Source organism: Somniosus microcephalus, chromosome 14 (assembly GCF_052327205.1).
Source record: "Somniosus microcephalus isolate GS21.2 chromosome 14, FLI_Smic_1.0, whole genome shotgun sequence".
Taxonomy (NCBI): Eukaryota; Metazoa; Chordata; class Chondrichthyes; order Squaliformes; family Somniosidae; genus Somniosus; species Somniosus microcephalus.
This window is the reverse complement of record NC_141000.1, coordinates 56,279,555-56,302,739: the sequence shown is the minus strand read 5'-3', so window position 1 is coordinate 56,302,739 and position 23,185 is coordinate 56,279,555. Positions and strand designations below refer to the sequence as shown.

Genomic DNA, 23,185 nt, shown 5'->3' with positions numbered 1-23,185 from the left:
GCTCAGTCAGTAGTGGTGCTACCGAGACACTGAAGTCCTCCACCCAGGGTACATTCTGTGCTCTTGCTAGTCTCAGTGCTTCTTCCAAGTGGTGTTCAACATGGAGGATGTGGAGGACTCCCAGGGCCACTCCTTCCCGACTGACACTATACCACTGTGCCGCCACCCCTGGTGGATCTGTCCTGCTGGTGGGACAGGACATCCCCGGGGATGGTGATGGATGAGACTGGGACATTGGCTGAAAGGTATGATTCTGACTATGTCAGGCTGTTGCTCGACGAGGCTGTGAGACAGCTCTCCCAATTTTTGCACAAGTCCTCAGACATTAGTGAGGAGGACTTCGCAGGGTCAACTGGGCTGGGTGTGTCGTTGTCGTGTCCATAGCCGGTGCCGAGGTCGATGCCGGGTGGTCCGTCCGGTTTTATTCTTATTATTGCTTTTCGTAGCGGTTTGTTACAACGGAGTGGCTTGCTAGGCCATTTCAGAGTCAATCATATTGCGGTGGGTCTGGAGTCGTATATAGGCCAGACCAGGCAAGGTCGGCAGATTTCCTTCCCTAAAAGAACATTAGTAAACTAAATGGGTTTTCACAACAATCTGATAGTTTCATGGTGACCATTACGGATACTAGCTTTTTATTCCAGATTTATTTAATTAACTGAATTTAAATTCCCCACCTGCCGTGGTGGGATTTGAACTGGATCATTAGTCCAGGCCTCTTGATTACTAGCCCAGTAACACAGCCACTATGCTACTGTTCCTGTTGAACCAGGAGGGTTTTATTTTGAGAACAAAGACTCTGATGGACAACATAAAAGATTGTAACAGAACAGCAACTTTATACAATAGTGCTCAGTGAAGCCATTCTTCCTCAACAGCGCTGAGAAAATAGTGGCTTTTCAATTTTTAGCATTGCATTCCCCAGTACAATATAACACTGGGTTTTAAACATGCTTCCTGATGATCTGTCACAAAAAAAACCATGTCAAGCCCTGGACAGATGATCAATACGTGCACAAACCCATATTCCTTTGATGACAAGTATAGGTTGCCAAATCATATCCTATTGATGGAAGAAATAAGATAACAATTAACTTTATTTATATTTCAACTGATCAACCCATGTTGTATCTGTATTGTGCACTTAAGTGTCCTTGAGGTGCAGAATCAGAGTTATACTGCACATAAAGAGGCCCTTTGGCCCATCGTGTCTGCGCCGGCCATCAAGCCCTATCTATTCTAATCCCATTTTCCAGCACTTGGTCCGTAGCCTTGTATGCAATGTCATTTCAAGTACTCATCTAAATGCTTCTTGAATGTTGAGGGTTCCTGCCTCTACCAACCTTTCAGGCAGTGAGTTCCAGATTCCAACCACCCTTTGGGTGAAAAAGTTTCCCCTCAAATCCCCTCTAAACCTCCTGCCCCTTACCTTGAAACTATGCCCCCTGGTTATTGACCCCTCTACTAAGGGGAAAAGTTCCTTTCTATCTACCCTATCTATGCCCCTCATAATTTTGTACACCTCAAATCAGGTCCCCCCTCAGCCTTCACTGCTCTAAAGGAAAACAACCCCAGCTTGTCCAGTCTCTCTTCATAGCTGAAGCACTCCAGCTCAGGTAACATCCTGGTGAATCTCCTCTGCACCCTCTCCAATGCAATCACATCCTTCCTATACTGTGGCGACCAGAACTGCATGCAGTATTCCAGCTGTGGCCTAACTAGCGTTTTGTACAGCTCCATCATAACCTCCCTGCTCTTATATTCTATGCTTTGGCTAATGAAGGCAAGTATCCCACATGCCTTCTTAACCACCTTATCTACCTGTCCTGCTGCCTTCAGGGATCTATGTACATGTACACCAAGGTCCCTCTGATCCTCTGTCCTTCCTAGGGTTCCACGATTCATGTTGTGTATTCCCTTGTCTCGTTAGTCCTCCCAAAATGCATCACCTGACATTTTTCAGGGTTACATTCCACTTGCCACTGTTCTGCCCATCTGACCAACCCGTCTATATTGTCCTGTAGCTGGAGGCTTCCCTCCTCGCTATTTACCACCACCAATTTTCGTGTCATCTATGAACTTACTGATCATACCTCCTACATTCATATCTAAATCATTAATGTACTCTACAAATAGCAAAGGACCCAGCACCGATCCCTGCAATACATCACTGGACACAGGCTTCCAGTCACAAAAACAACCTTCGACCATCACCCTCTGCCTCCTGCCACGAAGCCAATTTTGGATCCAATGTGCCAAATTGCCCTGGATCCCATGGGCTCTTACCTTCTTGACCAGTCTCCCATGCGGGACTTTGTCAAAAGCCATGTAGGCTACATCAACTGCACTACCCTCATCCACACATCTAATCACCCCCTCTCAAAATTCAATCAAATTGGTTAGACATGATCTCCCCGACAAAGCTATGCTGACTATCCTTGATTAATCATTGTCTCTCCAAGTGGAGACTAATTCTGTCACTCAAGATTATTTCCAATAATTTCCCTACCACTGATGTTAGGCTCACTGGCCTGTAATTCCCTGGTTTATCCCTACTGCCCTTCTTGAATAATGGTAATACGTTAGATGTCCTCCAGTCCTCTGGCACCTCCCCTGTGGCCAGAGAGGTTCTGAAAATGTGTGTCAGAGCCCCTGCAATCTCCTCCCTTGCCTCACATAGCAGCCTGGGATACATCTCATCTGGGCCTGGGGATTTATCCACTTTTAAGCCCGCTAAAACCGCTAGTACCGCCTCCCTCTCAATGCTAGATTTTAACCAGAGACCATCAGTTTCTGCTGTGCCAAGATGTGATTAACTGCATTAGACAAGGTGGTCCGGATGCCAGGAATGTCAATTAATTTTTCCTGTTAAGTCTGATTTCCTGTAGAAATGCCCTTTGAACTCTACTGACTGCAAAGCGTTGTCGAAAGGTTTGAAAAGGTGATAATGGGACTGCATTGGGCAGGTGGTCAACAGGCAGTTAAGAGGATTATCCCCATTTTTCCAGGAGGCGCGGGCTTCCCGACGTCGGGAAACCCCGCCAGGGTCGCTGAGGCGAGGAGGGGGTCGGAGGGGTGCAAAAATGCATTGTGAAGGTAAGTGATTGGTGCAAGTATGGAGAGGTAAGTATGTGAGGTGAGTGGAAAGCGATAGAAAATGTTTACTTACCGTTGTTTCTTCCTGCAGGCTTCAACAGTTAGGGATACGGAGACTCTTGCATCTCACCGGCAGAGATGACAGATGGCTGCTGCATTCTCCAATGCAACAACCATCTAATTTCTGCTAAAGAAAGAGGTTTGATGAGTCTTGAATACAAGGACTCATCAAACAACATTAAATATCAGTGTTTGACAGCTTCACAGAGCTAACAAGGTCAATCAAGGGAAAATAGTGTGGGTTGGCCAGAAATCGATGGAGGCGGGACTAAAACCCGACAAGCAGCAGTCCCGCCTCCAACATAGAAGATAGGAGCAGCAGTAGGCCATTCGGCCCCTTGAGCCTGCTCCACCATTCAATATCATGCTGATCATCCAAACTCCGTACCCTGTCCCTGCCTTCTCCCAGTATCCCTTGATCCCTTTAGCCTTAAGAAATATATCTAACTTCTTCTTGAATATATTTAATGAATTGGCCTCAACTGCCTTCTGTGGTAGAGAATTCCACAGGTTCACCACTCTCTGGGTGAAGAAATTCCTCCTCATCTCTGTCCTAAATGGCTTACCCCTTATATTTAAAATGTGCCCCCCGCCATCGGGAACATCCGTCCTGCATCTAGTCTGTCTAGTCCTGTTAGAATTTTATAAGTTTCAATGAGATCCCCTCTCATTCTTCTAAACTCCAGCAAGTATAAGCCCAATCAACCCAATCTCTCCTCATACGTCATTCCTGCCATCCCAGGTATCAGCCTGGTGAATCTTCGCTGCACTCCCTCCATGGCAAGAACATCCTTCCTCAGATAAGGCGACCAAAGCTGCACACAATACTCAAGGTGTGGTCTCACCAAGGCCCTGTACAACTGCAGCAAGACATCCTTGCTCCTGTACTCGAATCCTCTCGCTACAAAGGCCAACATAACATTTGCCTTCTTAACCACCTGCTGCACCTGCATGCTTGCCTTCAGCGACTGGTGCACAAGGACACCCAGGTCTCTATGCAATTCCCCTTTTCCCAATCTATTGCCATTCAGATAATAATCTGCCTTCCTGTTTTTGCCACCAAAGTGGATAACCTCGCCTTTATCCACATTATACTGCATCTGCCATACATCTGCCCAATCACCCAACCTGTCCAAATCATACTGGAGTTTCTCGGCATCCTCCTCACAGCACATACGCCCACCCAGCTTTGTGTCGTCTACAAACTTGGAGATATTACATCTAGTTCCCTCGTCTAGATCATTTATATATATTGTGAATAGCTGGGGTCCTAGCACCGATCCCTGCGGTACCCCACTAGTCACTGCCTGCCACTCGGAAAAAGAGCCGTTTTTTCCAACTCTTTGCTTCCTGTCTGCCAGCCAGTTCTCTATCCAAGTCAGTACCTTGCCCCCAATCCCATGTGCTTTTACTTTTGTAAGATTTGCAAAATTTCTGCATTTCCCCAAAGGCTGTTATTAATAAACAGGACCCTGCATGGACTTTTTAAAATCAAGAAAGGTACCCAAAATGGCGTCCGTGCCTCGTGGCAGAAAGCCTGAGAGATTTTAAAATGGACTCGAACTATGGATGGTGGAGGCCCTCTGATTTGCTTGGCCAGCCAACTGGGTGACCCAAAATAAAGAGGTACAGGGAAATATAACCAAAAGTTTAAAAGCACCCTTAAACAAATTAAAATAGGACCTGCAGTTTCTAGCACTTGGAGAAATCGAAACCAAGCTGCAGGCTTCTGTGAAGAGAGACTTTGTATTTTGGAACCAGACAGGACTCTGAATTGTGCATTAGACCGAATTGGAGACAAATCTAAATTCAGTTTAGGCCTATAGTTAAGGCCATCAAGCAGTCTACATACATTATCGGAAACAGATTAACAGAGCCATCGAGGCCGGACAGGCCCATCAAGGAACTTTCAGGACAATACAAGTTAATTATCGGGCCGGTAGATGCGATTACCGGCCATCTAAAAACCAGTTAGTATGGATTGCTACCATCATTTAAAATAGCCCGCCAAGATTAAAACAAAGAACTAACCTGATTTGGCGTGCAGATAAGGATTTTCGACAAAGGTATAATTGAAGGCCCCCAGGTAGCAAACGGGGCTTTGGGTGTGTTCGTGTTCTTGTTGGTTGGTGTGCTGGTGCTGCTCTTCGGCCCCTCGCCCTCGTGGCTGCCACTCTTTCCCCGTCCCGCGCTTACCCCCTGGCCTTTGCCCACTTCATCTGGAACTAGCCCCGGCACCAGGTCAGACGGACACGGACAATTCAGGCCAGGCGAGGCGGGACGCGACGAGGGCAGGAGGGAAGACCAACTGAGGAAGACCAACTGAGGGGAGGCTTCGAATTATCGGGCCTTCAGCCTCAGCCAACCTTCGAATATCTGCACAACAACTCAATCTGGCGGCTGTCGACGAAGCATCATCCCTGCAAGGTAAAGTACCCAAACAGAGACTTTAACTTTTGGGTACTCGAACCTGGACAACGCCCTTGCAGCGCCTGGAGGCCACATGACGACGGCAGGCTCCAGAGAGCACCAAGAGCGAACCCTGAACCCAACCAACCGCTGTTTTGAGTCTAACAAACCTTTTGATTGGTGAGCATGAAGTTCTGACCCCTCATAGCTTAATCTAGTTAGGTATAGGGGGTGGGATAAGGATAAGGGAATTGTTAAGATAGTCATTTTCCCTTGATGTGCCATGTGTTCCCTATTCCCTGTATAAGTATAGTTATTATTATTCTTTTGTATTTTTGCCTGTAGAAGTGTACACTAGTAATTTTTCCACATAAGATTGTATCGAGTTTTTCCTCTTCAATAAAATCTTGGTTTTTGTTTACATCCAACCACCTGTCTACTCGAGTCTTCTCTGTACCGCTGCCTTGTACCCAAGTCCGGTGTCTAGAACCCAGGGGCGTGGGAGCGATTCGAACCGCTCACAAAACAGTCAGGGGCATAAGTGACTGGGCGTACGTACGTGCCAAACAACACCACCACACGCCACCCCCTACACGCTAATCTCTTATGCGGGACCTTATCGAAGGCCTTCTGAAAGTCCAAATACAAGAAACTTTGTGCTATCCATCACCGACGGGACCGAGCTGTTGCCGTCCCATCAAAACTGCCGGACAAACCAGCACTAATGTTGAAACATACGGAGATTTTGAGCTCTGTATCTGGCAACAAACCCTGTTGCTTAGCAACAGCTTCTAAACAGTCAGCCATACCTTGCAAGTGTCTCTGTAGCTTAGCAACAGCTTCAGCGAGACCTTGCAGAGCTTGACTGTTGAGAAAAAAGCAACAAAGAGAAAAAACTTAACGAAACAGCTCCTGATTTTTGCCGGTGGCTCGAGCTTGCCAGACATTTAGCCTCTGGATAACACAAAGTTTCCTGTACACCACATCCATTGGTTCTCCCTTATCTATTCTACCAGTTACATCCTCAAAAAATTCCAGTAGTTTAGTCAAGCACGATTTACCTTTTGTAAATCCATGTTGACTTTGTCCGATCCTGTCACTGTTTTCCAAGTGCTCTGCTATTACATCTTTTATAATGGACTCTAGCATTTTCCCCACTACCGATGTCAGGCTATAATTCCCTGTTTTCTCTCTACCACCTTTTTTGAAAAGTGGGGTAACATTAGCTACCCTCCAATCCATGGGAACTGTTCCAAAATTCTATAGATTCTGGAAGATGACCAGCAATGCATCTACTATTTCTAGGGCCAATTCCTTAAGTACCCTAGGATGTAGATTATCAGGCCCTGGGGATTTATCGGCCTTCAATCCCGTCAATTTCCTTAACACCATTTCCCTACAAATACGGATTTCATTCCGTTCCTCCTTCTCATTAGACCGTATGTTCCCTGACATCATTTGTGTCCTCCTTTGTGAAGACAGAACCAAAGTATGTATTTCATTGGTCTGCCATGTCTTTGTTCCCCATTATAAATTCCCCTGATTCTGACTGCAAGGGACCTACGCTTGACTTCACCAATCTTTTTCTCTTCACATATTTATAGACGCGCCCCCATTGGCAAAAATTGCCTCCTTAGTTATTTTCTTCAAAAATCCATTTGACCTGGTATATTCACCGTCGTCCACTGTCTATATATACACACAGCAAACTCTCTGGTAAACTACTGCAAAATAGAAAGTGATTTTAGCTGTTCATGTTTCCTGTAACTATAATTAGGTTACCATTACAAAGCTCAGTAGATGATTCTGTCCTGCTGATCACATCAATCAGCATTAGGTTTTATCCATAGGTATTGAAATTAAACAGCTGATGAACTCAGAAATTCTCCAGAGTAAATGTAACATAATGAGCAGAGCATTATATATATATATATATATATATATATATTTAAAATAAGAGATGCTAGAGAGGGAGTTTAAGGCTGTAATTCAATCTGTAGGAGTGGGGAGCAGGTTCTAATGATATTCAAAGATCACTTGAACTTCGGCAAGTGATGTCAATGGGACTTGTTCACCGAATTCCAACTAATTAAAAATGAAACAGAAAATGCTAGAAACACTCAGCCGGTCAGGCAACACCTGTGGAGAGGAAAACAGAGTTAACGTTTCAGGCCGATGGCCTTTCGTCAGAACTGGAAGATGCTGGTGATGAACACCTTTTAAGCAGAGTGTCAGGGAAAAGTTGGGGGGTGGGGGAGGCCTTAAATTCTCTCCTCTCCTTCCAAGAGATCCCCCCTACTGTACACAGAGGCAGCAATCTGAGCCATTAGTGTGGGTAGAGATGCAAAGAGGGACCAGTCCTGTCAATTACATTAGCTACCAGGCTTGGGAGATGTACAACAGTAGTGAAGAGGGGGACCCCAGTTGCTTTGATTTGTGTCAACAAATGTTGATATGCTGACCAGGCCACCAAAATGTCGATGGTTGTCCTGTATGCGATTGCCGAGAATATCCTTCATCCAGGCAGCCACGAGAGTACAGACACTGCAAATCTTCCAAAATCAACCAATACGGTTTGAAAATAATTGCGTTCAGTGATAAAAAAGTATTTTATTAAAATTTGTTCCTAACAATAATAGATACACCTTTTAATATATAAAGCGCATGAGATTGTTGTATTGGAAACTATAGCAACACAAGTCAGCAGTTAGGTCAAATTGTTAAGACTTCCTGCACCACTTGGATAGAAAAACCTCATTGTTGTTTATGAAGTGCATGACCAAAAATATTTAACAAAATTTAAAAAAGAATGGGGATGTTCATAAGAGTTACTCAAGGCCACAAGACGGCCTTATCCTGGAAAATTACTTCAAAACATACTAGAGCAAAACTATTAGTTTATCCTTATCAGAACAGTTGGCTGAAGGAGACCGGCTTTCTAAAAGTGGTAGTACAAAGCCGCAGAGCTGTAATCAAACTGAGCATTTAAGGAAATGTCAGCATATTTAGGAATCCTGGATAATTATTCCCGTCATTAAGCTTGCTTTCTTACATTGTTACTTAGGTTGGGGGAGAGTCACTGATGGTATGGTTCTGATCCCTGTATCCACTGTAAACCAGATGCAATGAGATTTGCATAGTTCACAAATTAGAGTGGACAAACACCCAAGATTATTTTGTTCTGTATATCTACTGGAATTCAAGAAATCACCACATATCTCAGTTAAGCACACAATTGGATTAAACCAGTTCTCAGAAGCAGTGCTGAAACTGGTGGGTTTGTGCAGTGGAAATAAAGATTCCAGAGACCAAAAAGGAGCTCGAGTATGTTGTGAATAGGGGGCAGCATTCTAATCTGCCACCCCTTTTCTGGGATTGTAAAATTAAAATTGGATGTTAAAAGCTCACTTTACATCATCACTCTTCACAACCATTACTCGCATTCTCTTAATCAGACTGAACAACTCCCCTGCATTCGGCAAGAGTTCTGTGCATGAGACTGATCTCACACCATCCTGCCTGAGGATCACAATCTCATACCAGTGGAGAGACCCACTGACTAAAATGCAAGACTTAAAAGCCCATGAATCTCAATACAGGAAAATCAGCAGCGCTCATATGAGGAACAAGGAGACAGCCAGGGAGAGGACAAAGATGCAATATAAAAAGAGATGTTGAAATTAAAAGATTGGCCCCCACAATGCGTATGGATGTCTTATTGCAGCCATTGCTGCCCATTACTTTACTTACTCCAGAAACTGTCAGTAGCAAAGAGAACAAAGGAGCATTTATGTTCAAGGTTCTTACATTGCTTTCTTACATTGTTACTTCGGTTGGGGGAGAGTCACTGATGGTATGGTTCTGATCCTTGTATCCACTGTAAACCAGATGCAATGAGATTTGCATAGTTCACAAATAACATGGTAACCAGAGGCCTTGAGAGAACATTAACAGTATTGCAATCCCTCAGTGATTTACACAAAGAAAAGGAGGGATAAAACTAATTGCGAGTGAAGATTTTTTTTTATTTTTTTATAAAAAGTACAATAAAATTTGGCAATTATTGTTTCTAAGACATGTCTGTTTACCTATGAAAGTGCTCCACATGGCTGAATTGATCACAATGATTTGCTAGATCAATTGAAGTGGGATTCATTGTAGCTGTTTAAGGGATTTATTATTTATCTATGTCAGATGGTTTTCAAAAGTTGAGAGAATGTTTTAATATGTTAGAAAGGTTTCAGAAAGGTCAAGATGTTTTAAATCAAAAGTAGAAATGGAGAATATAAAGTGCATTTCATCAACTAATTCAATAGCGCAGAGACAAAGTACAGTATAACAGCCAATTAGCTATGGTAAGAGAACAACATTTTATGCTTATGGCATCCAATAGACAACCTTAACACTGGAAACTTACCAGTGCCACCTTGATTACAGACTGTGAACTTAACCTTACTAAGTTGGTACTGTAATCTTGCACAGCAGAATGTTATTCTGTTATTAAGTGAAACCCAGCTAATTGTGAGATATTGTGATACAATTAAGCTTATTGTTGAACTGATGATTTGATACTGTTCATTTATATTGGGCCAGATTTTTGTGTCAAAATAACGGTGAGGCTAATGGCACTTGCCGTTATTTATGTGTAAATGGTACAGCAACTTCAGACGAGGGGCAGCTGCGCAGTTAAACGTGGATATCCAAAAGCTGTTGTCCGAGATGCGCCGCTCCGCCATTAGCTTCGCAAAAACGACATCGCGCGGTCTGGTCCACCACGGAAATGCACTGAATGGCATAAAGTTGCTGTATTTGCGCGGTAGATACGAACTAAACTCGATACAGAAAGTCACGTCAAATGCAAGTACCCTTTTAACGACGTGCTAAGTGTTAATTACTGTCAATTAATCTCTCTGGCACTGAAAATTAACTATTGTGTGGAGTCTCATTCCTACAGGTATTAATTGTTGCAAAATTTTACATTTAAAAAATCTCCAACATTAAAAAAATCTTCACTTTTCCTTTGTCTTTTCTCTCTCTTTTAATCCAGTCTTTCTTTCCCTCTCTTGATGTACCTGATTTGACATTGAATTCACCCACTCTAATTTACACTTCCTTCTCAGTCCGTGCACTGTTTATTTCACAATCATTCAATCTAATTGGTTAGAGATACACAGTTGCTTACCCTGTTCACTCAGGTCCCAGATGCCCAGTTTCCCTCACTGCAACATCAGCTCGCACTTTCAGCAACTTGCCACACAAAAAATGTAAAAAACCTAAATGTCCAATGGCAGATGCTGTTAAATGCTCTGGTTGAGCAAAATTTGGCCCATTAAGTATCAGGTATATTTACTGCAATCACCTAGACCTTGTGATGGCACCAATTATGGTATAGTTGATTTAGTCAAATAAAGTAGTGTATTTTTGTCTAGTACAAAAGCAAAATACTGTAGATGCTGGAAATCAAATAAAAACAGAAAATGCTGGGAATACTCAGCAGGTCAGGCAGCATCAGTGGAGAGAGAAACAGAGTTAATGTTTCAGGTCAATGAACTGGAAAAGTTAGACATATACAGTAACAAGGTTTTAAGCCAGTGCAGAGGCACCCAGTGTTGCCCTGATTAAGCCAGGCTTGTGACAATCAATGGCCCAGAAATTAGGACCGGGGGCTTGCCACGCGTGCAAGCCCCCGATGTGCACTTACCCGGCGCGCCGACAGCTGAAGCCTGGGCCTGCTTGGAATTCCTGTCACTGGCCCGGTTCAGCTGTCGGCGCGCTGTGCTTGCCTGATCCAGTGGCGTAGTTAGTTCGATGTGCCGGCTGGGATCAGGTGAGCACTGGGCAGCCAATCAGGGGAGGGAAAACTTCATTCATGAGTTTGATAGTAAGAACTGTCAAACTCATGAAAACTACAGACGCCCAAAACACTACTTAAACTTTAAATAAAATTTAAAAAAAACATCCCACTAATTAAATGAACTATAAATAACTTTAAAAAAACTATTTTAAACAATTATTCAAATTAAAAAAAAAAATTTTTTTTTAAACAATCGGGTCTAAAAATACACTTACCTTACTGTAAAGTCCTTCAAAACAATAAAGCTGTGGAAAAAATGTTATAATTTTACCTTAAAGAATCAAGTCCTTACGTCTCCTTTTTACATTTGTAAAAAGTTGAGGCCCTTACACACGGGCAAACCTGTAAAAAAGGAAGTTCAACGCGTGCGTGCAAATGCCGGTTTCCCGCGCATGCGCTGTGCATGCAAGAAAGAAACCAGCACTTCCATCGGGTCCACGCGCGAGTACCCCGTCCTTACTCACGCGTTGGGACCCGAAGTACTGGGCCAATATCTCTCAGACTGCGACAATTCACAGCTAGCTAATATATGAAACACTAGACATAAATAGTAAATTCTGATTTATTTCTCTTGTGCTTACGTATTGGAAAAGGTTGGGGGGGGGGGGGGAATTGTTCTGAAAACCTTCAATTAATTCACTCTGTCCATAGTCCGTACAAGTCATTCGGGATTTTCCAATTTTACATTTCCTAAGCATTGTGGCTCAGGATTTAGCATTAATACTTCCTACAATGAGAAGTAATTGTTTTTCAAATTAATTTATGGCGGAGCTCTTACTGAAATGTTCTGTGCATGTTGCTAGGTCAAATAAATTGAATTCAATAATAAGTTTCAATTCAATAATTTAATTCCAACAACTTCTCCCTGATTGCTGCACCCCCGCCCACCACCCCCCTCCCCCTACCACCCAATCTCTGTTGTCTTACGTGTGACTAACACTGGGTGTGCTGCTTATTTATTTACTTTTGGGATGCAAAGGCTTTGTGTCTTCATAGTTACAGCTTCTCGCTATCTGTTATTCGGGTTATGTGACCTTCATGATGGCCTGGGACTATCAAGTTCAGCAACTACGCAACCCAACTGAAACTGCTCATGTGCACTATACTCAGCTGTGCCTACTTCGCTACTCAATCAAAAATTTCAATGCTTGTGTAATTATGGCCGATTGTATTAGCCAATGCATGCACTGAAACGTTTTCTCCACAGGCAGAGAAGTTTTCTGTGCTGTCATGTACAATCAGAAATCAAGGCGTTCACAGTGATCACCAAACATGAGTTCATCATAGATAAGTAATAGAATGGGAGACTGGACTTCGAAGTGGTAACAGTACAGTTAAGGCACGTTTTTTGGGAGATATAGTATGAAACCTTAGCTCCAGCACATCACTGATTGGCTCCTAAACAGTTCACACTAACTTTGGTTCAATATTGACGCTTTGCATCTCAGATACAAACAATACAAATAATGCACGATAGCAAAATACTGCAGATGTTGGAAATCCGAAATAACAACAGAAAATGCTGGAAAAACTCAGCAAGTCAGGCAACATCCGTGGAGAGAAATTTGAGTTGACGTTTCGGGTTTGACCCTTCTTCAAAACTGGAGAGAAAAGGAACTAGATCGAAGGCAGGGCTGCGATCGGACAAAAGAATAAAAGAACCAAAAGAAGTAAAAGAGATTAGAAGCTAGACGAGATGGTAATAGGCTGTGATTAGGTGTAAAGTGTACTGGCAGGGCAAAAGATAGCTGCCAGGTGTGAGAGAGAAACAAAAGGAAAGGGGGGGGGGGGAAAGGAAAGGAGTGGAAAAATATAAGTGAAAATGAAATAGGGGCCGAGGTTATGATCTGAAATTGTTGAACTCGATATTGAGACCGGAAGGCTGCAGACTGCCTAATCGGAAGATGAGGTGCTGTTCCTCGAGTTTACGTTGAGCTTCCGTGGAACAGTACAAGAGGCCAAGGGCGGTGAGGTCCGAGTGGGAATGGAGCGGTGAATTGAAATGACAGGCGACCGGAAGCTCGGGGTCACCCTTACGGACTGAACGGAGGTGTTCCGCAAAGCGGTCACCCAATCTGCGTTTGGTCTCCCCAATGTAGAGGAGACCGCATCGTGAGCAGCGAATACAGTATACTAGATTGCGAGAAGTACAAATAATGCATGTCTAAATATACCAAGAATTCAAAATACTGTCCTGATTTCATATTGTCTGTTAAACAAAAGAAAGAAAAAGACTTGCATTTATATAGTGCCTTTCATGACCACCGAATGTCTCAAGTGCTTTACAGCCAATTAAATACTTTTTGAAGTGTAGTCACTGTTGTAATGTGGGAAAAACAGCACCCAATTTGTGCACAGCGAGCTCCCACAAACAGCAATGTGAAAATGACCAGATAATCTGTTTTAGTGATGTTGATTGAGGGATAAATATTGGCCAGGACACTGGGGATAACTCCCATGCTCTTCTTTGAAATACTGCCATGGAATCTTTTAAGTCCACCTGAGAGAGCAGACGGGGCCTTGGTATAACATCTCATCCGAAAGATAGCACCTCTGACAGTGCAGCACACCCTCAGCACTGTACTGGAGTGTCAGCCTAGATTTTTGTGCTCAAGTCTCTGGAGCTGGACTTGAACCCACAACCTTCTGACTCAGAGGCAAGGGTGCTACCCACTGAGCCACAGCTGACACTTTATTATAAATATAACCAAGTGATTTTTTTTGACTTTGTGCTATGTTCTGATTGACTGACTTTGGACTGCTCTGTCAATTAATCCAGCAGAGTGAGGTAAATCAAACCCATGCCCCTTCACAATCTGTGGCACTGCAATTAATTATGCCACAGCACCATTCCTCTCCCAGTACAATTCTAGCTTTAGGTTTTCATAACACCTCCTAGACATTATTACCCTATAATTCTTTTTACACCATTTTTTGTTTTCATGTAATCAACATTTCCCATCTGTTCAGCATTCTGTGCTGAATGGGCATGGAAACCAAACTCAGTTTAAGTCATTATTTTAGAAAGTAACAGAAAAAATTACCTCTTAAAAAAGGAACAAATAGTAACCGGACTGGAAACCAAGCAATTGGTCAGTACTGGGGTTAAAATACTATAATGATTTTTAATGTTACTATTCACAGGGGTATTGTTATAATTCCTTCAATCAACAACCGTCATTGGTGGGAACTTCTGTGTCTGCAGGATCCGTGTCTCACAGGGTTGAAGTAACATTGAAATACTCAGCAACATCTTGGCATTATTTGAAAATTTGTTTAAAGTCAGGTTTAGGATTCTACAAGTGCGTGCACTATAGAACAGTTGCTCATTAGTTTCAGTGATTTCCAAATATTTGTTCACTGATGTAAAGGGTACAATGGATCAAACTTATGAATGACTGCCTTCACTCACCAATACCGGCCGACGACTGCCTTCACTCACCAATACCGGCCGACGACTGCCTTCACTCACCAATGAGCGGAGAAATGTTGGTTTGAAATTTGAGAGTTATTTATACTTTACCACTTCGAATATAAATTATCAATTGAAAAGGAATATTTCCCCTATTCACTATTGATAGCAAAACTGTAAGTGTGCTCTTTATAAATACATTTCCGATTTTACTAGAAATATTAGAGAGTACCTTCTAGCGGAGTGCTTAAATCAAGGAAAATGTTTTTAAAAACGAATTTAGCTTATTAATTCAGAGTGCCAGTTAAATGCCAAATCCTATGGATAGTTTTACACTGTGGATTTTCAAACACAGGTTGACACTCTCCAAACCTCCTTTCGCATACAAGCTTTCCAGTTTCCTCAAAAATAGCAGCACTCATTCAGATCAACACAACTTCCTAGTGTTAATGATTTCACATACATATAATTAATAAAATATATCTACAGTTAATAAAGCATTCAGATCAAACTTTCAATTTAAATCTCTGCTTAAATGAATTAATCTTCAATTACTTTGCAAGGAATATTAAATCATTAATCATTTACAAAGTTTCAGTTCAGTAATATAACTATAATAAAAGTAAATTTACTGCCATCAATCACACTTCTGCATAAATTAAATAAGGCAAGTATAAATCAAGTAAGATGACGGATGCCAATGCTGGGGAATAGCAATATTTGTTCCAGTTTGGCACTCGGTGTCAGCATTAAACATCGCCATGTTAGGTGTAGCACAGTTAGACATGTTCTCTATTGTACCCTACCAACATACCTAAACCCCATCCATCGAAACACATGGCACCAGTGTGAGGTTTTCTATATTCCACATCAAGCATCCATATTCCTCTCTCAGACTACCAATTCAGTGCCAACTGAGGGCAGTTTTGTGCTGCAAGCTCATGGCCACTAGGAACTGGGTCAAGATTGCTTCCTCTAATTATTGGAAAATGGAGACTGACCCCATTAGTCTGAGCTAGATTTCAACAAGTTACATATGAATATACAAAAACAAAAAAAGGGCATCAGGCCTATCAAGTCTGCCCCACCAAGACAACAGTTCAGTCACATACAGCACTGACCCATGGCCAAACCACCACAATCTCTTGGAAGAAGCAAAAAAGACAAAACAAATGCAGTTAATCTAGGGAACAAAACTCACTGCCTAAGGCAATAAGAACATAACAAATAGGAGCAGGAGTAGGCCATTTGGCCCTTTGAGCCTGCTCCGTCATTCAATACAATCATGGCTTATCTTCTACCTCATCTCCACTTTCCTGCACTATCCCCATATCTCTCGATTCCCTTAATATTCAAAAATCTATCAATCTCTGTCTTGAATATACTCGATGACCGAGCTTCCACAGCCTTCTAGGGTAGAGAATTCCAAAGATTCACCACCTTCTGAGTGAAGAAATTTCTCCTCATCTCAGTCCTAAATGGCCGACCCCTTACTCCAAGACTGTGACCCCTGGTTCTAGACTCCCCAGTCAGGGGAAACATCCTCCCTGCATCTACCCTGTCAAGTCCTGTAAGAATTTTGTATGTTTCAATGAGATCACCTCTTATTCTTCTAAACTCTAGAGAATATAGGCCTAGTCTATTCAATCTCTCCTCACAGGACAATCCCCCCATCCCAGGAACCAGTCTGGTGCGCCTTTGTTGCACTCCCTCGATGGCAAGTATATCCTTCCTTAGGTAAGGAGACCAAAACTGTACACAATACTCCAGGTGTGGTCTCACCAGGGTCCTATATAATTGCAGTAAGATGTCTACTCTTATACTCAAATCCTCCTGTAATAAAGGTCAACATACCATTTGTTTTACTAATTGCTTGCTGTACCTGCATGTTAACTTTCAGTGATTCATGTACAAGGACACTCAGGTCCCTCTGAACACCAACATATCCCAATCTCTCACCATTTAAAAAATACTCTGCTTTTCTATTTTTCCTACCAGTGGATAACTTCACATTTCTCCACATTATATTCCATTTGCCATGTTCTTGCCCACTCACTTAGCCTGTCTATACACCATTGAAGCCTCCTTGCATCCTCCTCACAACTTGCATTCCCATCCAGCTTTGTATCATCAGCAAACTTGGATATATTACATTTGGTCCCCTCATCCAAATCATTGATGTAGATTGTGAATAGCGGAGGCCCAAGCACTGATCCTTGCGATACCCCACTCGTTACAGCCTGCCAACCCGAAAATGACCCGTTTATTCCTACTCTGTTTTCTGTCCATTAACCAAACCTCAATCCATGCTAGTTAGTATATTACAGGAAACTTTGTGCTATCCGGCACCGACGGGACTGAGCTGTTGCCGTTCCCTCAAAACTGCCGGACAAACCAGCGTTAATGTTGAAGCATAGCTCCATATCTGGCAACAAACACTGTCTAAACAGTCGGCCGTACCTTGGAAGCGTCTGTCGCTTAGCAACAGCTTCAGAGAGACTTTGCAGAGCCTGACTTGAAAAAAAAGCCACGAGAAGAAAAAAAACCAAACAAAACGGCTCCTGATTTTTGCCGGTGGCTCGAGCTTGCCGGACATTTAGCCTCCGGATAACACAAAGTTTCCTGTACCCCCAATCCCATGAGCCCTAATTTTGTTTAATAACCTCTGGTCTGGCACCGTAGTGAATGCCTTCTGAAAATCCAAATACACCACATCCACTGGTTCCCCCTCATCTGTTCTGCTAGTTACAACCTCAAAAAACTCCAACAGATTTGTCAAACATGATTTCCCTTTCATAAATCAGTGTTGACTCTGCCCAATCCTATTATTATTATTATTTTCTAAGCGCCCTGTTACCACGTCCTTAATAATAGATTCTAGCATTTTCCCGACTACTGATGTCAGGCTAACTGGTCTGTAGCTTCCCGTTTGCGCTCTCCCTCCTTTCTTAAAAATATAGTGGGGTGACATTTGCCACCTTCCAATCCACAGGAACCGTTCTAGAATTTATGGAATTTTGGAAAATGACAACCAATACATCCACTATCTCTATAACCATCTCTTTCAAAACCCTAGGATGTAGGCCATCAGCTCCAGGGGATTTATTGGCTTTCAGTCCCATTAATTTCTCCAGTACTACTTCTTTTACTAACACTAATTTCTTTCAGTTAGTCATTCTGTTCCTTGGTTCTCCACTATTTCCAGGAAGATTTTAGCGTCTTCTTCCGTTAAGACAGACAGAAGCCGCGATTTTCTCAATCGACGTGGCTTTGGAGCGGGTCAGCTGGTTTCCGGGTTCCAGTCCTGCCCCCAACTTCATCCAGCCCATGGACATGATTTTACGTCAATTGGTCTTGTTAAGCCCGCCCTGCAGGCTTGCCGGCCAATTAAGAAGCTGGTCAGATGACGTAATTTGATGATGCGTCATCAGCCAGTTTTCTTAAAAGGGACCACGCACAATTTTTCTTTGACAGCTCATTTCTCAGTGTTTGACAGCACGGAGGTGCTGCAAACACTGACAATGACTGTTCACAGGTGAGTTCTTGCACCCAGGCTCTCCAGTGACTCCCTCCTTAGGGTAGAACAGATGGCAGCTGCAGGTGAGGTTACAGAAGCGATCCATCACTGGTGAGAGAGGTTCTCCCAATGAGGTGTGACTAGACATACAATTCAAAACTTGTTACCTATAGAAAAGTCTAAATGCATTAAAAATGAATTTCCCCACATTTTCTTACCTCAAACTCACCAGTGCAGCATTGGATCCTTCACACCACTTCTGCAGTTGTCATCAATGCAGAAACATTACAGCAGACTCAATACGCCACATTTACCTGGCGTGGTGTCCGGGCATCGGGAAGCCTGAAGTAGAAGTGTCCAAATTGAAAAAGAGCATGTTAACTACCTTCAACAGGCAGTTAAGTGGCTATGATCCTCTTCCCGCTAGGGGTCGGGTCCATGCGCAAATCGGGAATCAGACACTTGGGAAGATTGATTGGAGGTGGGTTGACAGCGGGTTTCCTGCCCAGTCAAGCTGTGCGATTTTGCCAAAGGTCCCGCCTCCAAACCTGCCCCGAGCACCGGCAAAATTCCGGCCAAAGCATGTGTTTAATTTCTCTGCCATTTCCTTATCCCCCATTATAATTTCTCCTCTCAGCCTGTACAGGACCCATCTTTCGCTAATCTTTTCTTTTTACATACATATAGAAGCTTTTAAAGTCTGTTTTTATGTCCGGTTTACTCTCATATTCTATTTTCTATTTCTTGATCAATTTCTTGGTCCTCCTTTGTTGAATTCTAAAATCCTCCCAATCCTCAGGTTTACTACTCTTTTTGGCAACATTATAAGCCTCTTCCTTTGATCCAACTTCTCGTGAGCCACGGTTGGACCACTTTTCCTGTGGGGGTTTTTGTGCCTTAAAAGGAATGTATATTTGTTGTAAATTATGTATTAATTCTTTAAATGATAGCCATTGCTTGTCTACCATCATAATTTTTAATGTAGTTTCCCAATCTACATTAGCCAACTCGCCCCTCATACCTATGCAGTTTGCTGTGTTTAGATTTAAGTCTCTAGCAAAGTTCCAGGATACGGCAGTAGCCCGTAACTCTTCATAATCACAGCTAACTAGCAATTTACCTTGTATAACTGGCAATTCTTTTTGACAGATATTCTCTTGGGTCCAGTGTCACTAGTCACTTCCGTAAGTGGACCTCACAACCCCTACAATCTGAAGCACACCTTTACAGTTCAATTACATAATTAAATGATAGTCTTACCTGGGATCATTGCATAGTACCCTTGCTGCAGATGCCAGCTACAAATAGAGGCACCAACCTAAGGGAAAAGGGTCCTTCCTTTACTGACCAGATTAAGATTGGTAACTTACTGTGTGAGGAATGCATAGTACTAGAATATAGTTTTACCTATCGTCATCTTTTGGGTCTTTTCTAACCTCCATACACAAAGATTATTTTAGCAACCCTGCTTAATATGTACCCTTTTCCCAATTGACTCCCGTTAGGCACAGGACCTACAATATCTATGCACCCCCCCCCCCCCCCCCCCCCCCCCAACCTTCTGAAAGGTTCATGAATAATGGATTGGAGATGCAATTGACCTTTGTTGCAGTCCTCTAGCTTAACCGTATGTTGACGCTGGTCACGTGGATATCAGCTGTATCTTTCGAGATACTCTGACAACGAAAATGCTGCCGCAATCTGTCTTTTGTGCATTTTACTCTGATGTCCTACAAGAGATACATCATCATGGGCTACCTTCAGTAAATCTCTTGGGTATGACTATCTGTCAGAACTCTTCTGGTTCCTGTCCCTCAACAGGTTTGGTTGTGTAATGTTGTACCAAATGTCTCTCCTCATAATTATACCATACCATTAATAACGGGAAAAGATTAGAGTGAAAATATGAAACAGCTATCATAAGAGAGTAAGAATGACAAAGAATGAGTGCTCTGGTACCACCTCAATAATCCAAGAACAGTTTGTAGCAATTTTAAAACAGGATGTGTGAAGAATAACAGTTTAACAGCAATTTCCAGTGTATGGATTCCATTGTGGAAGTAACATTAAAACAAAACAAAAATACTGCGGATGCTGGACATCTGAAATAAAAACAGAAAATGCTGGAATTACTTAGCAGGTCAGACAGCATCTGTGGAGAGAGAAAGTTTCAGGTCATTGAAGAAATGACCTGAAATGTGGAAGTAACACTGATGGGTAAAAGAGTTACACACATTTCAACCACATGCAGATTTCTTTACAATGTTTAAAAACAACCTAATAATTTAATTGTTTCCATATTTTTGGTCTTTTAGACACCAGAGAAATGCCTCATTTTCCAGAAAGATCTGATTATGGAATGGGGTCACTGCTACCTTTCTCTTCCTGGTTTGGACTACATTTTTAAAAAAGTACAGTATACTCTCTCTCAATGGAGTCATGAATAGGACGTGAAATAAATCCACATCCAGGTATTTAAGGTTTGATGGACAAATGGTCTGCTTCATCTGTACTTCTCTTTGTGAAAGGCATCTAGAAACTAGTCATGCCTTGGTAATCTGATCACATAGTTTCTGGATATCTCATTTTAGTAAACACAGCCACAGTGCCACCCCCAACAGTGCAGGCAAAGACCTGCCGTATAGGATAGCCTGGTTGTGCTGGTGACATCACCACTCAGGATTCTTGTAGCTTATTGGAGTTCAGCTCTCATTGATTTAAAATGAGAAAAGACGAGGAGATTGTATTTTACGTGACCATTTCCGGCTGATGATTAGATCACTTGGATATTGTTATGTAATATTCTGGCTCAATGAAAATCAGCAATAATAACGAGCATTAGTACAAACAGCTTTACCTCTTATTGAAATTAAACAGGAAGCAGAGTCTGCTGAGATTTATTCATCTTACGATAAAAGCACTAGGAAGCATTAACATTATAGGCAGAAATAAATGACTGCACAAATAATCTGCACATCCTGCTAAGAATTTTTATCCTCAATGCATGAATGACAGTTTCATCATCCAGTGACCTGATAAATCAATGCAATGAAAGTAAAAATGGTCATTGACTTTTAATCAGCAGACTCATGAACATCTGTGGAGTTTGCAGAATATTGTATCCATATTTTTTAACAACCTGAAGAAATATATTATATGGTGAATTCTTCAATAATTCACCATCCAAAGTAAATCAACATCTCATACAGTTGTACAAAACTGGCCGAGTATCCAGTATCCCACAACATCTTACATCACTCGTCTGGTATCCTGCAAGGCTCAATATCCTGTGAGGGTGGGTCTACACTGCATACCTCCCAGCAAGATCAGAAAGCAGTGGTGTTTGCAAACAATGTTTTTTGTTGCACCAAAGATAATTTAAAAATATATTGTCAGGCAGTTAATTGCTACAAGCACATCAATCTCAGGGCTCAGCTGATGAACAAAACACTCAGGCTTTATCACAGTTTATGATGTCATCTAAACCTGTTAACTGGATTACTGCCCGAGAACCCACTAGCAGATAGCCGTCCGTCCATTTGCCTATCTCTATCTATCTATCTAAAAGTGTTGAGTACCCATCACACTCCAGAGGCTAATTCTTCCACTTCTCGGGTTGTTGCTGATAATGCCCCTATTTTAGGTAAATAATTAGCAGCCACAATGCAATGGTAGATATGGCCTGAGCCCTCTGCTAGGCTTTACTTTTTAACTTTCTGCCCCACTCAGCTAAGTGGCCAAAAAGAAACAAACAATCGATGAAAGGATATTGGGCACCTATTAAGTCCTTCAACACCCACAATAACTGGCATTAAAGTGGCTGTGACAATTAAACAGCTGTGGAGACCAGAGGAGAGATTATGGCTGCTACCCAAACAAGGAATCCAAGCAGACCGTGAAAGAAACGCTGGCTCACCGGCAGCAAATCTTGGGTTGGTGGGTTACACATTAAGTAAGTAAGTGTCATTGATTTCTGCATGGAGGAGGTGGCACCGCTCGTCATTGCTGTGTCTGAAACCGGGAGGACCATGAAGGAAGTGCAGAAAAAATTCAGTGACATCAAGAAAGCCGCTACAATGGAAACTGTACTCTACACTGTGCGGCATCATTTTTTGTGCCGACAATAGGATTAGAAAAGGACTGCTGTTTATAGTTACAACTGATAAATAATGGTACGGTAGAAGAAAATGAAAGTCATCTCAAAGGTGCACCATAGAAAAAATTGGGTTCAGTATTTATTGATGAATGAAGTAACTAATGAGCATTAAACAGCTGAACACTTGGTGCATATATGGGAAGATAATATAATGGTGGAATTGCTGCTTCTTGCACTCTTCTCGGAGAATATTATGGAGTAGTGGAAGGATTCACAGTCTGACAGGCTGCGACGTGGGCTCTCCTTCCATGGATGGACCAGCATCATACCAGCCAATAGGGTGGTTAGTCCTAGACAACCGGAGAGTTTTATGCGCTCCCACATCCCATACGATGAGAGGGAGGGGGGTGCAACCCACAGCCACTGGACGTGAGTATGGGGACACATCCAAACACTTTCAGTCATCCACACCATCACTTTGACAAAGCAATTCAGGTATTCCTAGCAGCAGCATCTCATTTTGAGGCATATTTTACCCAGTGATGGTAGCACAGCACAAGGTCAGGGGATGGACGCCGTTCAATAGAAACACAGAAAAATAGGAGCAGGAGTAGGCCATTCAGCCCTGCGAGCCTGCTCCACCATTCAATATGATCATGCCTGATCCTCTATCGCAATACCATATTCTCGCTCTCTCCCCATACCCCTTGATGCCTTTTGTGTCTAGAAATCTATATCTCC

At 42.5% G+C, this 23,185-nt stretch overlaps 1 protein-coding gene across 3 annotated transcripts in view; it reads right to left on the bottom strand.

Moving 5' to 3' along the window:
• igsf11 (immunoglobulin superfamily member 11) overlaps positions 1–23,185 on the bottom strand; it is a 287,696-nt gene that overhangs the window by 147,836 nt on the left and 116,675 nt on the right. The gene's annotated exons all lie outside the window — the stretch shown is intronic.